This window comes from Saccopteryx bilineata, chromosome 3 (assembly GCF_036850765.1).
Source record: "Saccopteryx bilineata isolate mSacBil1 chromosome 3, mSacBil1_pri_phased_curated, whole genome shotgun sequence".
NCBI classification, from domain to species: domain Eukaryota; kingdom Metazoa; phylum Chordata; class Mammalia; order Chiroptera; family Emballonuridae; genus Saccopteryx; species Saccopteryx bilineata.
In genome coordinates, this window is record NC_089492.1 from 294,160,248 (window position 1) to 294,178,391 (window position 18,144).

At 47.4% G+C, this 18,144-nt stretch overlaps 1 long non-coding RNA gene and 1 pseudogene across 1 annotated transcript in view; one reads left to right on the forward strand and one right to left on the reverse strand.

Annotated features, from left to right (window-relative positions):
• Nucleotides 1–18,144, forward strand: part of LOC136331817 (uncharacterized) — a 141,586-nt gene that overhangs the window by 36,441 nt on the left and 87,001 nt on the right. Inside the window, exon 2 of the long non-coding RNA XR_010730538.1 lies at nt 16,628–16,705. This is a non-coding gene — a long non-coding RNA (uncharacterized lncRNA). The remainder of the gene's footprint in view (nt 1–16,627; nt 16,706–18,144) is intronic.
• On the reverse strand, nt 9,362–14,361 carry LOC136328790 (zinc finger protein interacting with ribonucleoprotein K-like; annotated as a pseudogene).

Genomic DNA, 18,144 nt, shown 5'->3' on the forward strand with positions numbered 1-18,144 from the left:
GTCTGACTGCCTCCCCGTTTCCAGATTTGGAACAATACAAAACAAACAAACAAACAAACAAACAAACAAAAAACGCCTGACCAGATGGTGGCGCAGTGGATAGAGCATTAAACTGGGGTGTGGAAGGACCCAGGTTCGAGACCCCAAGGTCACCAGCTTGAGTGTGGGCTCATCTGGCTTGAGCAAAAAAGCTCACCAGCTTGGACCCAGGGTCACTGGCTCCAGCAAGGGGTTACTGAGTCTGCTGAAGGCCTGCAGTCAAGGCACATATGAGAAAGCAATCAATGAACAACTAAGAAGTCGCAACACGCAACGAAAAACTAATGATTGATGTTTCTCATCTCTCCGTTCCTGTCTGTCCGTCCCTGTCTATCCCTCTCTCTGTCTCTGTAAAATAAATAAATAAATAAACAAATAAAAAAAATATATTTAAAAAATAATAATAACAGCACATGAGTGCTTCCAATGGGAAGTAGATGAGCCATTGTACATGGGAACTAATTTGTGGTCAGATTATGAAAACTGAAGAGGTGTAGTGTGCCCTCAAACTATATAAGTAAATGTTATACTAGATGCAAAATACAGAGAAGTGAAACAGACAGCAAAATTTGAATAATACCCTGAACAGGAGGTGGCACAGTGGATAGAGTGTCAAGCTGGGATAGGGAGGACCCAGGTTCAAACCCCCAAGGTTGCTAGCCTTAGCCTGGGCTCGCCAATGGAGCACGAGGTCTTTGGCTTGAGCGTGGGATCACAGACATGATCCCATGGTCGCTGGCTTGCAGCCCAAGGTCACTGGCTTGAGCAAGGGGTCACTCGCTCTGCTGGAGCCCCCTGGTCAAGGCACATATGAGAAAGCAATCAATGAACAACTAAGGTGTCGCAATGAAGAATTGATGCTTCTCATCTCTCTCCTTCCTGTCTGTCCCTATCTGTCCCTCTCTATGTCTCAAACACTTGAATCATAATAGCTTATAGGTTAGAAATGATTTAGTAGTTTTCTTTTTTTTTCTTTTTTAATTGATTTGTTGATTTTACAGAGGAAGGGGGGAAAAGAGAGAAAGAAACATCAATCTGTTTCTGTGTGCCCTGTCCCGGGATTGAACTGCCAACCTCTGCATATCTGGATGTTAACTCCAGCCATCCAGCCAGGGCTAGAGGGTTTCTCTTAATGAAGGCGATGGGACCTGACTGCCTCCCATTCAACTGCCTTTCACTTTTGAGAAAAATTAGGCCTTCACATCTATCCAAGGTTATGGCCCTGCCCCATTCTCAATGGTTCATGGTTCAGCAAGACAAATGCTGACACAAAAACTTCCTAGAAATGGGTCTAAATTGCAGTGTGGGACCATGTTATCTAGCCAAGAGGTTGGTCATCACTGCATTCTTTGCATTGTGACCAGGAAGGGCAAGTGTGAAGGAAAAAGGAGCCACATACGAAACCCGACACGCTCTGTGGAGGCCTACATGGCAGACTTACAAGCTCCGAGACCTAAAGTATCACACGGATGGTCTGAACCTCAAAGCTTTCTAGTAGGGCAAGCTAACAAAAGTCAAAGTTTACCTTAACTGAGCCTTTTATTTTATTTTATTTTTTTGCACGAACAATAACATATCAGATAACATACCTTTATTTATTTATTTATTTATTTATTTATTTATTTTAGGTGAGAGGAGGGAAGATAGTGAGGCAGACTCCAGCATGTGCCTTGACTGGCATCCACCTATCAACCCATCTTGGGCCAATGCTTGAATACCAAGCTATTTTTAGCACCTGAGGCTGTCATGCTCCTGTGGAGCTATCCTCAGTGCCAGGGGTCACGCTAAAACCAACTGAGCCACTGGCTGCAGGAAGGGAAAAGGAAGAGAAGGGGGAGAGGGAGAGGAGAGAGAAGCAGATGGACACTTCTCCTGTCTGCCCTGACTGGAAATTGAACCAAAAATGTCCATATGCCTGGCTTATGCTCTATCCACTGAGCCACTGACCAGGGCATCATGTTAGAATAATGTGCCCTTGAAATGTAAGAATAATATTTTTCTAATGTTTATCTTATTGATTTCTAAAGAAAAAGGAAGGGAGAGAGGGAGATTGGAACATAGACCTGCTCCTGCACATGCTCTGACCAGGGATCGAACCAGCATCCTCCACACTTCAGAACGATGCTCCAACCAACTGAGCTATCTGGCCAGGGCAGAATAATCTTTTCCAGATCCCTTAGGGAACAACCACAGCACTAAAGCAGAGACCACAAATCCCCTCCTTGTTATCATCATGTTAATTATCCACTGTTAACTATCCTATACCTGACTATGTAAAAGAAGTATGTGTCGCCTGACCAGGCGGTGGCGCAGTGGATAGAGCGTCGGACTGGGATGCAGAGAACGCAGTTTCAAGACCCCAAGGTCACCAGCTTGAAGGTCACTGGCTCCAGCAAGGGGTCACTCAGTCTGCTGAAGGCCCACGGTCAAGACACATATGAGAAAGCAATCAATGAACAACTAAGGTGTTGCAACACGCAATGAAAAACTAATGATTGTTGCTTCTCATCTCTCTCCATTCCTGTCTGTCTGTCCCTATCTATCACTCTCTCTCTCTAAAAAAAAAAAAAAAAAAAAAAAAAGAAGTTTGTGTCTAGCATCGCCACACAGCTCGGTGGATTAGAACATTGCAGGTCCAATCCCTGGTCAGAGCACAGACAAGAACAGACTGATGTTTCTATCTCTCTCTCCCTTCTTCTCTCTCTAAAATCAATCAATAAATTTCTTTAAAAAGTATATGTCCAGATATTTTACTTTTTTTTTTTTTTTTGCATTTTTCTGGAGCTGGAAACAGGGAGAGACAGTCAGACAGACTCCCACATGCGCCCGACCGGGATCCACCCGGCACGCCCACCATGGGGTGAAGCTCTGCCCACCAGGGGGCGATGCTCTGCCCATCCTGGGCGTCTCCATGATGCGACCAGAGCCACTCTAGCGCCTGGGGCAGAGGCCACAGAGCCATCCCCAGTGCCCGGGCCATCTTTGCTCCAATGGAGCCTTGGCTGCGGGAGGGGAAGAGAGAGAGAGGAAGGCGCGGCGGAGGGGTGGAGAAGCAAATGGGCGCTTCTCCTATGTGCCCTGGCTGGGAATCAAACCCGGGTCCTCCGCATGCTAGGCCGACGCTCTACCGCTGAGCCAACCGACCAGGGCCCAGATATTTTACTTTTAATCTAATCTCAGACTTCCCTGCTTTGCTTTCTCCCACCTCACTACTCTAACACCAATGGATTTCATGTAACCCCCTTATGTCTTACCCTTCAATTCCAATGTAGACAATAAAGTTGTGTAACTGCCATTTTCTCAATTCATTGAGATTTTCCTTCCCGGCAATGGTCATCAGTTTGGCTCAACTAAACAATGTTCTTACGGGTTGGGTCGCTTTGTATGTTGACTTCTACTTGGCATCATTCCGAAGCCCACCCAGGCTCACATTGTAGGCCAGACCTGGGCTCTGTAGCATAAGGGGCGCATTGGGCTCCACTGCTCCACATTTTTCATCAGGCAGTTTTGGGTGAGCTTTGCTTGGAATTCTTTTCTTTTTTTTTTTTTTTGTATTCTTTTTTTTTTTTTTTTGTATTTTTCTGAAGCTGGAAACGGGGAGAGACAGACAGACTCCCGCATGCCCTGACCGGGATCCACCCGGCATGCCCACCAGGGGGCGACGCTCTGCCCACCAGGGGGCGATGCTCTGTCGCGACCAGAGCCACTCCAGCGCCTGGGACAGAGGCCAAGGAGCCATCCCCAGTGCCCGGGCCATCTTTGCTCCAATGGAGCCTCGCTGCGGGAGGGGGAGAGAGAGACAGAGAGGAAGGAGAGGGGGAGGGGTGGAGAAGCAGATGGGCGCTTCTCCTGTGTGCCCTGGCTGGGAATCGAACCCGGGACTTCTGCACGCCAGGCCGACGCTCTACCACTAAGCAAACCGGCCAGGGCTTTTTTTTTTTTTTGTATTTTTTTCTGAAGTTGGAAACGGGGAGGCAGTCAGACAGACTCCCGCATGCGCCCGACCGGGATCCACCCAGCATGCCCACCAGAGGGCGATGCTCCGCCCATCTGGGGCATTGCTCTGTGGCAACCAGAGCCATTTTAGCGCCTGAGGCAGAAGCCACAGAGCCATCCTCAGCGCCCAGGCAAACTTTGCTCCAATAGAGCCTCGACTGCGGGAGGGGAAGAGAGAGACAGAGAGGAAGGAGAGTGGGAGGGGTGAAGAAGCAGGTGGGTACTTCTCCTGTGTGCCTTGGCCGGGAATTGAACCCGGGACTCTTGCACACCAGGCTGACGCTCTACCACTGAGCCAACTGGCCAGGGCCTTTGCTTGGAATTCTTGACCTCACTGGTTTTGAGGGTTTTTTTTTGTTTTGTTTTCGTTTTTGTATTTTTCTGAAGTGAGAAGCTGGAAGGCAGAAAGACAGACTCCTGCATGCTCCCGACCGGGATCCATCCATCATGCCCTAGGGGGCTTTGCCCATCTTTGCTCCAATGGAGCCTTGGCTGCAGGAGGAGAAGAGAAAGACAGAGAGAAAAGAGAAGGGGAAGGGTGGAGAAGCAGATGGGTACTTCTCCTGTGTGCCCTGGCTGGGAATCGAACCCAGGACTGCCACACACCGGACCGACGCTTTATTGCTGAGCCAACCGGCCAGGGCATGGGCCTCTCTGTTTTAAGGTAATAAGAAAACTAGGGAACAAAGGTGGGTATGGGTTAAAATATATGAATTGACAGCCTGACCAATACTCTAAACATTCACTGAAGCAACCAACCAGTACTGACATATATATATTTTTTTATTTTTTTTTTATTTTTATTCATTTTAGAGAGGATAGGGAGAGACAGAGAGAGAGAAGGGGGGAGGAGCTGGAAGCATCAACTCCCATATGTGCCTTGACCAGGCAAGCCCAGGGTTTTGAACCGGCGACCTCAGCATTTCCAAGTCGATGCTTTATCTACTGCACCACCACAGGTCAGGTTATATTTTTATGTATTTAGGTTCTCAAAGTCCATACATTTGGAAGTAGATCAAAGAAAGTTTACATATTTACTTGTAGAAATTTTAAAATATTGATTTGAGAGACAGAGAAAACACCAATTTGTTGTTTCAGTTATTTATATGTTCAATGGTTCCTGTTATATGTACCCTGACCAGAAATTGTGAGAATGGGATTCATGGGGATTTGTAACAGTCTTTCCTATTTATATATATATTTGAAAATAGCCATTACAATGGCAGACCATGTCCTTCCATCAGTAATTTTTTTTTTGAATTTTATAAGTTTTATTGCAAACCTGCGCAGGGACTGCAGGCAACCCACGCAAGGGAACACTGCAGCCTTTTTTTTTTTTCCATCAGTAATTTTATAAGTGAGAAGAATCACTGAAAGGGGCAGGAGAAACTTGGTTTCAGGGATGAGAGACCATGTATGAAAATGTCAAAAATGTACTTAAAAAAAAAAAGTACAAAAAAACACACACACAGCTCTGGCCGGTTGGCTCAGCAGTAGAGTGTCGGCCTGGCGTGCAGGAGTCCCGGGTTCGATTCCCGGCCAGGGCACACAGGAGAGGCGCCCATATGCTTCTCCACCCCTCCCCCTCTCCTTCCTCTCTGTCTCTCTCTTCTCCTCCCGCAGCGAGGCTCCATTGGAGCAAAGATGGCCCTGCGCTGGGGATGGCTCTGTGACCTGTGCCTCAGGCACTAGAATGGCTCTGGTCGCGGCAGAGCAACGCCCTGGAGGGGCAGAGCATCGCCCCCTGGTGGGCAGAGCTTCGCCCCTGGTGGGCGTGCCGGGTGGATCCCGGTCTGGCGCATGCGGGAGTCTGTCTGACTGTCTCTCCCCGTTTCAGGCTTCAGAGAAATACAAAAAAAAAAGAGAAGAACCAAATGCAAATATTCATAGCACCTTTATTTCTAATGCCCCAAAATTGAAAATAACTCTACCATAGGCAGATTGATGAATAAACAAAGTGGTGATCTATAGAACACATACTACTGAGCCACAAAAGGAATCAATTATTCATATAAGCACAGTTGTTGAATCTCAAAATAACTGCAGGATAAAGAAAACCAGTCTATTAAAAAGGATTCAACTTATGATGCCTATAAAATGATAAAAAAAAATACAGACTAATCTATTGTAAAGGAAAATAAATCAATGCTTGCTTAGAGGGTGGGGGGAGGCAGTGAGATTTAAAAAGGACAGGAGATGAATGCATACATGGGTGACAGACAGGTTGATTTCCTGTGTGATGATTTCACAACTTTATCAGAATCTCAAAGCTCACCAACTAGGACATCCTAGGTACATGCACTTTCTTGCATGTCCATTACACACATACCTGAAAAGAGCTTTAGAAAGTGGTTCCAAATAAAGACCTAGATATACTTTCCTAGAAAATCAGGGTGGCAATCCTGTATAATAGACTTTACTCTCTGTCTCCTCAAGTTTGGGGAGGAGCACCCTGGCTTCTGTGAAAGTTAAGTATTGGCAGAGTGAAGACTACTGTCATCTTGGGTCAACAGGAATGCTGAGTGGGTCACAAAAAGACACATCCTGGGACTGATTACAAGACCATCCTTCCCTAACAGCTGTTTTCTTGCCTGTAGGGCAATGGACTTCAAGTGAACACCCCAGAGAGGCTGCTAGGGGAACCCATGAAACCAGAGATTAATTTTTTTGGCCAATGACCTCAGCTAGAGGAAATAGTTATGGAGGTCTTGAGAGTATCTACACACAGAGATCACAAAAGCTAAAGCTCCTGGAAAATCTGTGGACGAGCTTTCAGGAGAAATGCCTTCCATCTAATTTGTGTGTGTGTGTGTGTGTGTGTGTGTGTGTGTGTGTGTGTGTGTGTGACAGAGACAGAGAGAGGGACAGATAGGGACAGACAGAAAGGGAGAGAAATGAGAAGCATCAATTCTTCATTGCGGCACCTTAGTTGTTCAGTGATTGCTTTCTAACAGGTGCCTTGACCCAGGGGCTCCAGCCGAGCCTGTGACCCCTTGCTCAAGCCAGTGACCTTGGGTTCAAGCCATTGACCTAGGGCTTCAAGCCAGCGACCTCTGGGCTCAAACCAGTGACCATGGGGTCATGTTTATGATCCCGCACTCAAGCTGGTGAGCCTTGCTCAAGCCAGAAGAGCCCGCGCTCAAGCCAGTGACCTCGGATTTTCAAATCTGGGTCCTCCACATCCCAGCCCAATGCTCTATTCACTGCACCACCACCTAGTAAGGCTCCTTCTATCTAATTTATTGCAGTCTCTTCTACTCACTATTAATAGAGTGCTTCTGTCCGAACTGTGGTTCCTCCAAACCCTCAGTCTTACAACAAATGACACCAGCCTACAAAATTTTGTATATCATGCCACATGGCTCCTTTGCAAAATCTGAGGAGGAGGTCCGCTAAACATCACTAATAATTAGGTAATATATACCTAATTTTATTCCATTTTGTTCACAGAAGCTCAGCAAAGGCAACTCTTCATAGTGACTTCTAAACTCCTGAATAATCATGGCAACAGACTGCAAATTAGGAACTGAAAGTCATGTAGGTTTTCTTTGTAGGACTTGGGCAGGAATGCCAAATAAACAAAGTGGAAAAGAGCGATTTTCTGCCATCCTGCTGCCTCTTTTAATTTTTTTTTCCTGAAGTGAGAAGCGGGGAGGCAGAGACAGACCCCCACATGTGCCCAACCGGGATCCTCCCAGCATACCCACCAGGGGGCGATGCTCTGCCCATCTGGGGCGTTGCTCCACTACAACCAGAGCCATTCTAGCACCTGAGGCAGAGGCCGTGGAGCCATCCTCAGCACCTAGGCCAACTTTGCTCCAACGGAGCCTTGGCTGCGGGAGGGGAAGAGAGACAGAGAAGAAGGGGAGGGGGAGGGGTGGAGAAGTAGATGGATGCTTCTCCTGTGTGCCCTGGCCGGGAATCAAACCTGGACTTCCACACACCAGGCCAACGCTCTACCACTGAGCCAACCAGACAGGACCTGCTGCCTCTTTCAAAAGATAAAGTTTATGACCCTCACAAAATGTGTTTACTTCTACATGGTGACAGATCACAATTCTGTTTTGAAATCATCCCAGTGAATAGAACTGCCAAAATTAAAAAGTACAAAAGCAATAAGACATTTACAAAAACATCATAAACAACCCTGGCTTGTTGGCACAGTGGTAGAGCGTTGGCTGGTATGTGGATGTTCTAAGTTCAATTCCCAGTCATGGCACACAGGAGAAGTGACCATCTGCATCTCCACTCCTCCCCCTCTCACTTCTCTCACTCTCTTCCTCTTTCTCTCTCTCTCTCTCCACCCATCTCCTGCAGCCATGGCTCGACTGAAGAGAGTTGGCCCGAGGCACTGAGGGTGTCTCTGTGACCTCTACCTCAGTCACTAAGAATAGCTCGGTTGCTGAGCAATGGAGCAATGCCCCAGATGGGCAGAACATCACTGGTAGAGAGCTTGCCGGGTGGATCCTGGTTGGGTACATGCGGGAGTCTGTCTCTGCCTCCCTCCTGTCAATTAAAAAAAGAAAAATTAGGCCCTGGCTGGTTGGCTCAGTGGTAGAGTATCGGCCTGGCGTGCAGAAGTCCCAGGTTCGATTCCTGGCCAGGGCACACAGGAGAGGCGCCCATCTGCTTCTCCACCCCTCTCCCTCTCCTTCCTCTCTGTCTATCTCTTCCCCTCCCGCAGCCGAGGCTCCATTGGAGCAAAAGATGGCCCGGGCGCAGAGGATGGCTCCTTGGCCTCTGCCCCAGGCGCTAGTGGCTCTGGTCGCGTCAGAGCGACGCCCCAGATGGGCAGAGCATCGCGCCTTGGTGGGCGTGCCGGGTTGATCCCGGTCGGGCGCATGCGGGAGTCTGTCTGACTGCCTCCCCGTTTCCAGCTTCAGAAAAATACAAAAAAAAAAAAAAAAAAAAAAAAAGAAAAGAAAAGAAAAATTATAAACCAGAGCAGTGTACAGCAAGCAGTTCCCAGGTTGTTGAATTACAACCTGCAAAATTCATCACAGCATAACGTAAAACAAACAAAAATCCCTGAAAGAGGCAGTCCTTTTTAGCTGAGAATGGGTTCCTATGTTAGAGAGAAAATAATAAGAATCCTACCAAGAGAACAGTTTATAGTGCAATGCAGCACCTTAAAGCCTCACTTGTACCTCAAACTAATGAGGAACTTAGCCCAGTGTATGTTCTGCTAAGAGTTTTAAATGTAGGTAAATGGCTTTCAAAGAGTCTTTTCAAGTGTTGTTATATTGAGTGAGGAAATAAAACATTCCCTGCATATCTAAGGCTTTTATCCAGTATGAACTCTCAGGTGTCTAAGAAAGTGATATTTTCAGCCAAAAGATTTCCCACATTCACTTCACTCAAGGGTTTTCTCCAGAATGAACCCAAGAGTGTAGAATAAGGGAGTAGTGCTGTCTAAAAGATTTGCCACATTCATTACATGTGTATGGCTTTTCTCCCGCATGGATTCTCTGGTGTTTTTTGAGGACAGAGATTCTGCTAAAAGATTTTTCACATCTGGTACATTCATAAGGCTTTTCTCTAGTATGAATTCTCTGGTGTTGAGCAAGGTTAGCGTTACTGCTAAAAAAGCTTCCCACATTTGCCACACGTGTAAGGTTTTTCTCCAGAATGAACTCGTTGGTGTACAAGAAAATTGGAGTGTTGGCTGAACGATTTCCCACATTCACCACACTCGTATGGCTTTGCTCCCGTGTGCATTCTGTGGTGTCGAATAAGGTTAGGCGTACTGGTAAAAAACTTCCTACAGGTGTCACATTTGTAAGGCTTCTCTCCAGAATGAACACAACAATGGGAGATAAGGTGGAAAGGCTGTCTGAAGAATTTCCCAAATTCGCTACATTCATATGGCTTTTCTCTAGTGTGAACTCTCTGGTACTGAGTGAGGAAATATTTGCATCTGAAGCATTTCCCACAAACATCACACTCATACTACTTTTCTCCAGGGTGAGTTCTCCAGTGTTCAATGAGCCCAGAACTGTTGCTAAAGCACTTTCCACAATCACTACATAAGGCACTTCCCCGCTGTGAATGCTCTTCTGTCATATGATGTTCAAGGTCTGCTTAAAGGCATTCCTGGACTCGCTACATTCATAGCGTCCTTCTCCAGAGCAGACATCCTGATGTTGAACAAGTTTGTGGTTATGGCTGACAGCTTTGTCGTATTCACCCCACTGGTGACGATGGCATTTTTTTTTTTACCATGAAAGGCCTGCCCAGTCTCATTCTCACTGTGTGGCTCCTCGGTGTTAGGAGTCTGGTACTGAAGAAGGCTTGAGATGGCGGGAAGTCCTCCCCACCCTCCCTACTGCCGAAAGGTGCCTCTGATACATAGAAGCTGCAGCCGGTCACAAACAAGGCCCCATCGTATCTCCGTTCCAGGGCTTCTCTGAACTAGTGTGCCTCTGCTGCTGCCGGAGGTTTGCACTGAAAGAGAAGCCTCTCAAAGATGGGTCATGGAAGAGTGCCCTCTGTTCAAAACATGCTGCCTGAAACTCAGTTGGGTACAAAATATCTTTCAAGATGGAGACACAGCGCTCACAGGGACGGGTCTTCTGGGTCTCGGAACCTGTCTGAAAATCCTTGCCCTGTGACTCTCCTTCTACAGATAGACTTTGCTCAGAAGAAGGCTGCTCTTCTGTTTCATGCCAACAACCTGAAATCAGAGAAATACTGAAAATAACGCACATTGACTTTGGTGGGAGAGGAGACAAGTCCCATTACAAAGGTGCGTCACGCATAATGCACTGGATCCATGGGAACGTCTGAATATAAGGGACTGGAGGCAGTTTGAGTAAGAGGCTGCTGGGTCTCAGAAGATGACAAAATAGAGACGACCTCACCAGAATAAAAAACACAAAAATGATGGCATGCGCCTCATGTAACAGAAGTAAAATCTCCCATTCTTCTGCTAATGGTGTTTAGTAAAGGCTTCTCTGCTGGTGACATGAGCAAACTGTGAAGGTTGGTACTTTTCTCAGTAGAATTCAGTAAATTAGAAGTTTGTATGTATGACTCTGCTTAAGAATCTCTGCTCATCTCATAGCACATGGACAGGTTGATGTTGGAGAATACTGCCCAGGGAACTGTGCTGACAAACAAGAGATTCACGAAGGTCACAACAGTGAAGGTAGCCAGAAGCCAGGAAGTCAGATAAAATGACAAGTAAGCCTGACCGGGCGGTGGCGCAGTGGATAGAGCGTCGGACTGGGATGTGGAGGACCCAGGTTCAAGACCCCGAGGTTGCCAACTTGAGCATGGGTTCATCTGGTTTGAGCAAAAACTCACCAGTTCGGACCCAAGGTCGCTGGCTCGAGCAAGGGGTTACTCAGTCTGCTGAAGGCCCGCGGTCAAGGCACATATTGGAAAGCAATCAATGAACAACTGAGGTGTCACAAAGAGAAACTGATGATTGATCCTTCTCATCTCTCTCCATTCCTGTCTGCCTGTCCCTATCTATCCCTCTCTCTGACTCTCTCTCTGTCTCTGTAAAAAATAAAAATAAAAATAAATTTTAAAAAATAATAATAAAAAATAAAATAAAATGACAAGTAAGCAGCCTGACCAGGCAATGGTACAGTGGATAGAGTGTTGACCTGGGACCCTGAGGACCCAGGTTTGAAACCCTGAGGTGCCTGACTTGAGCGTGGGCTCATTAGGCTTGAACGCAGGGTCATAGGCATGACCCCATGGTCGCTGGCTTGAACCCAAACGTCACTGGCTTGAAGCCCAAGGTCATTGGCTTGAGCAAGGGGGTCACTAGTTCAGCTAGAGCCCCCTCGTCAAGGCACATAGGAGAAAGCAATCAATGAACAACTAAGGTGCTGCAACAACAAGCTGATGCCTCTCATCTCTCCCTTCCTGTCTCTCTGTCCCTGTCTCTCTCTCTCTCTCTTTCTCTCTCTCACTCACTCACTAAAAAGAGAAAAGAAAAACACAAGTAAGCAAAGTATCAAAAATGGTACAGAAGAGGTAGAACTGAGGTTCTGCCAGTGGCAATAGCATCAAAAAACTATTAAACACAGGGCAGGTTCTAGGTATTATCTGAACACAGGCCATATGCCATGCCCTTCCCTAATTGTCACTTAAGGCCAGGCCCCCTCTGACACCATGCTGCCATGTCAACCCTGTGAAAAATACCAGGCTCTTCTTGCACTTTCTATTGTAAAACTACACAGAACCTAAAAGATCTCAGTCTTAATGAAAGACACCAGAGTTGTCTTTCCTTTGGGCCAGCACTGACCCAAAGCAACTTGGCACACAATAGTATACAGGGAAGAAAAAATTACAAACAACTGCCCTGGTTGGCTAGCTCAGCGGTAGAGCACCGGCCCGGCATGTGGAAGTCCTGGGTTTGATTCCCAACCAGGGCACACAGGAGAAGTGCCCACCTGCTTTTCCACCCTTCCCCCTCTCCTTCCTCTCTCTCTCTCTCTCTTCCCCTCCCACAGCCAGGGCTCCATGGGAGCAAAGTTGGTCCAGGCGCTGAGGACAGCTCCACGGTCTCCACCTCAGGTACTAAAATGGCTCCTGTTGCAATGGAGCAACACCCCAGATGGGCATGCCAGGTGGATCCCGGTCGGGCGCATGCAGGAGTCTGTCTCTCTGTCTCCCCGCTTCTCACTTCAGAAAGATATAAAAAAAAAAATTACAAATAACTGAAGGAGGGTCTTATAAAGACAGCCCACAGTTCATGTAAGTAATGACCATGGCCTAACACGGGCAGTCTCAGAGAACCATTAGCTACAGAAAGGGGCACATGGTAGGTCATGTGTCTGGACATAGTCACACTGTCAGAAAGAGGGCAAGCAAGGTAGGTTCCATTCAATTGCCTGAAAAGCTTGTCACTCCTAGACAGTTCCTACAGTTTTTGTTTTTTTTTAAGATTTTATTTATTCATTATAGAGAGGGGAGAGAGAGAAAGAGAGAGAGAAGGGGGGAGGAGCAGAAAGCATCAACTCCCATATGTTCCTTGACCAGGCAAGCCCAGGGTTTTGAACTGGCCACTTCAGCGTTTCCAGGTTGACACTTTATCCACTGTGCCACCACAGGTCAGGCACCAGTTCCTACAGTTTTTGACACCACAGTATTAGAGATGCTCAAAGAGTCTGTGATTTGGGACACAGCACACAACTCAACACTGACTAGCCACAACACATATGACAAGAAAGTGAAATGAGCCTGACCTGTGGTGGCGCAGTGGCGAAACCCTGGGCTTGTCTGGACAAGGCACATATGGGAGTTGATTCTTCCTGCCCCTCCCCCACTTTCTCTGTCTCTTTGTCTCTCTCCCCTCTAAAAAATGAATAAATAAATAAATAAATAAATAAGAAAGTGAAATGAGGTTCCTGAGATTATCATTAGAGGAGAGAGCAGAGAGGAGAGCAGAAAGGCCATGTGGAGGAGGCCAGGAGAAGCAGCCAAGATGGTGGAGTGTTGAGTGAGAAGCCAGTTTGTGCAGAGTTTGTGCAGGGAGAAGGAAGGAGATGGGGAACAGGGGTGAATAAATCTGGTGAGCTAGAAACCTTTGATTCTAGGAAACTTGGATAAGTCAGTAGCTTTGTGAGCACTGAATGTGAGTGGGTTTTGGAGCCCAGTGTGTGTTTTTACTTGCCCGCCAGGTGCAAGCTAGGATTAAAGATGATGGCCCACCAGGAAAAAAAAAAAAAAAAAAGAAAGTTAAATGATCAGATACCACGGTTTGGCTGTTACAGAGCATATGCTAGTTCTGGAAAAAATAGAAAGGCAGGACATCACCTCAAAACTCAAGAGGAGAGGCCCTGGCCGGTTGGCTCAGTGGTAGAGCGTTGGCCTGGCGTGCAGGAGTCCAGGGTTCGATTCCCGGCCAGGGTACACAGGAGAAGCGCCCATCTGCTTCTCTGCTTCTCCACCCCTCCCCCTCTCCTTCCTCTCTGTCTCTCTCTTCCCCTCCCGCAGCTGAGGCTCTATTGGAGCAAAGATGGCCCAGGCGCTGAGGATAGCTCTGTGGCCTCTGCCTCAGGCGCTAGAATCGCTCTGGATGCAACAGAGCGACGCCCCGGAGGGGCAGAGCATTGCCCCCTGGTGGGCATGCCGGATGGATCCCGGTCAGGTGCATGTGGGAGTCTGTCTGACTGCCTCCCCATTTCCAGCTTTGGAAAAATGCAAAAAAAAAAAAAAAAAGAATTAAAAAAAAAACTCAAGAGGAGATGGGAAGGTCTTACCCACAGATGCCACAAATACAAAGATCTCCAGCATCACATCAGAGTACAGAAGTCTCTGAGTCTCATCAAGGAGCCTCCACTCCTCCTGGGAGAAGGCAATGGACATGTCCTCAAAGTTCATATCCTGTCACAATGGGGACAGTTCATTCCATGATCAGGTTCTCTCTGAGATTGCAAGTTCACCAAAACCCCCACCCCTTCCACATCTAATAATTCACTTGATTTCCCACATCAGAGAATATACCAGGCCTTGGTGTCACTGGAGTAACTTTCTCATTATAGTCCCATGGATACTGTTTTCCCACCTCAGTAATAGCAGATGGGGAGATACATGATACCTGAGCTCTGGGCCTGGCATGTACCCAATTATTGTCTCTAGTCAATGAGATGGGTGTTACAAACATATGTTTAGGGAGAGAAGGTGCTCACAGAGAGAGTATGAGTGATTTGATACTGGTCTTATTGATCTCCGTATTATTCCTCAACATAGGCAGGTGGGCAGGTAAATGGCATGTAAATTCTGCACCTGGCAGGACCAGAACACCCCCTTTTCTCAGGCAATTCCCCTGAGGCTTCCAATGTTTCTTTTTTTGTTTGTATTTTTCTAAAGTGAGAAGCAGGTGTGGGGGGGAGCAGACAGACAGACTCCCACATTCATCTGACCAGGATCCACCCAGCATGCCCACCAGGGGGCAATGCTCTGCCCATCTGGCATCTGGGCTGTTGCTCTGCTGCAACCAGAGCCATTCTAGCACCTGAGGCAGAGGCCACAGAGCCGTCCTCAGTGCCTGGACAACTTTGCTCCCATGGAGCCTTGGCTGGAGCAGGGGAAGAGAGAGACAGAGAGACAGGAGAGGGGGAAGAGTGGAGAAGCAGATGGGTGCTTCTCCTGTGTGCCCTGACAGGGAATTGAACCCAGGAGTTCCACACACCGGGCCGATGCTCTACCACTGCCAGTGTTGTTTCTTTGACACTACCAGACATAAGCTCAACATTCAATCTCTACTATATAAAAGCCAGCACCCTGGTTCCATGATTCATACATATTCCCTGTCCATTACTCTTCCTACCATAACTCTCTCTTGCGACGGTACTTCTACAGCCCCAGCCTCTTTTTGCCTTGTACCATAATCGTCTCCGCGGCCCCTCTACTCATGACTCAGCCTATGTGGTCCCGAATATCATTGGCAAATTCAAGCATCATCAAGTATTACCCTGACTCTGATGGTCCCTACGAACATAGGCAGTCTTGAGTCCTTCTGCAAAGGTCTCCCTCCCTACATTCCTCGATTCAACCTCACCTGCCAAGAATCATTTCATCACTCCAATTCCAGCCCAAGCGGTGCTCTTTCCCCAGGACCACTGAGTTTCCCCGAAGATCACTTACGCCCCTACACTAATCCTCCAGCCTTACTGCAACACCCCAGGCCACCCCAAAATCCTGGTGAGTCTTTAGAGCAGTGAACACGCATGAGGCCCCATCTCATCTTCTGTTAATTACTCTTCGGCCACCCATTCATGAGATGCCCGCTCATTCCATGGAAGTTGTGGCCACGTACAAAATCATACCCTTCACCACCATCTACACAACCACTTCTGTACCTAAGCTGCGTGTGACAAACACAGCTCACAACTACATGCCTGAGATATCATGACATCCAGTTCTCAAGCGTATCTTCTTCTTCCCGGACTACTACTACCTTGATCATCCTAACCAGGATTCCTCATATCAAAGTAATCTCTAGCTCCTCCTTGGTCCATAGCCTCTCCACTACCCTTTAAAGGTGTCTTCATCCTGAACTCCTCAAGAGTTCCAGATGCCAGTGTTACTGCTCTCCGAAACATCCCATACCCTTAAAAGCTCCCGCCCCCCCAAAAAAACCTGATATCCCCAATGAGAATTACTCTTACTACTGTGGCCTTCTCCATCTCCGTTGAAGGTTGGTAAAACCAAACCTTCAACTCATCCCTCTGACCTCTCTCTCTCTCAGCCTCAACATTAGAAAACACAAGTGGCTACACTTAAAACACCAACCTAGAATCCAACTGCTTTTCCCACCTCTACAGCCACCATCCTAGTCCAATTACCATCACACTCACAGAGACCATCACAGCAGCCTCCTCTCTGGTCTTTCTACCACCTCCCTCACACTGACACTGTTTGATGTGCTGCAGCCACAGAGATTCTAATGAGAACTGGGCCAGATCACCTGCCTCTACTGCTCCCAAACTCCCATTCCTTGGCCCTGGCAGGTCGGCTCAGTTAATTTAAAAAATCATCCTGAAACAACAAGGTTGTGGGTTTGATCTCCAGTCAGGGCACACACGGGAAGCAGCCAATGAATACTCGACTGAGTGGAATAAAAAATGAGTGTTTGCCTGACCAGGTGGTGGTGCAGTGGATAGAGCATTGGACTGGGATGCAGAGGACCCAGGTTCAAGACCCCGAGGTCGCCGGCTTGAGCACAGGCTCATCTGGTTCTTGAGCAAAAAAAAAAAAAAAAAAAGCCCACCAGCTTGAGCCCAAGGTTGCTGGCCCCAGCAAGGGGCTACTCGGTCTGCTGAAGGCCCGCGGTCAGGGCACATATGAGAAAGCAATCAATGAAAAACTAATGATTGATGCTTCACATCTCTCTCTGTTCCTGTCTGTCTGTCTCTCTCTCTGACTCACTCTCTGTCTCTGTAAAACAAACAAAAAACCAATTAAAAAAAATTAGTGTTTCCCTTCCTCCTCCCCTCTCTCTCCCTCTCTCTGAAACAATAAATCAAAAGAAATTATACCTGGCTGGATAGCTCACTTGGTTGCAGCATCCCGGAGCAAGGAAATTGCTGGTTTGATCCCTGGTCAGGGCACATGCAGGAGCAGTTCAAAGTTCCTGTCACTCTTTCCCTGCCTCTCTCAAAACAAAACAAAACAAAAAATCCCATTCCTTCCATCACCTGCAAAACTGACATCCAACTTGTCACAGAGCTGCTCTAGATCTGACTCCTGGCCTGACCTGTGGTGGCGCAGTGGATAAAGCATCGACCTGGAAATGCTGAGGTTGCCGGTTCAAAACCTGGGCTTGCCTGGTCAAGGCACATATGGGAGTTGATGCTTCCAGCTCCTCCCTCCCTTCTCTCTTTCTGTCTCTCCTCTCTCTCTCTCTCTCTCTCTCTCTCTCTCTCCTCTCTAAAACAAAATGAATAAAAAAAAAATAGATCTGACTCCTGTTCATTGTTCCCAGTTCGCATAAGAAAAAAAAAGGATACCTGCATGTCCCAGGACAAGCTCAGCCTCTGCACCAAACAGTTGCACATTCTGGTATCTAGGCCTGGGAGAACCTCCCAGATCCTATTCCACCGGTGGCCAAATATAGGAACCACTTCATATAACCCCAGTCTGAGATTTCAAGATGAGCCCGACACAAGTACTTGGATGAGTGGCACAACAGTCCCAGGCCATAAAAGTGGGAGGCCCTGAAATATGCTCCACAAACCAGTTACCCCTAAGCGATTCTGCAGTTGCAGGAAATTTGTGGAAAAAGAAGGGTCTGTTGAGAGCCTGGCAACCACCACCAGGGCCCATTGGCTCAGGCCTGAGTTCATGTGACCTCAATATGACCGCCTTACCTCATGGTCTCAAACCTTTGTGTGGATCTTGCCTTTTTTTTTTTTTTTTTGACAGAACATCACCTTCCTGTACCAAACGACTATCATCTCTCTTCTACCGTTGTTCTTCGTTTGAGCAGTTTTTGGAAAACTTCAGATCCCGACCTCAGACAATGTCTCTGTTATGTCCACGATGCTTCAATGGCCCCTGGGCCGTCACTTTTTCCATTGCCTTTCGACACAAAACATGGCCTGTATTTCCGGGCTGAGCGATCAACCCAGCATGCCCACCAAGGGG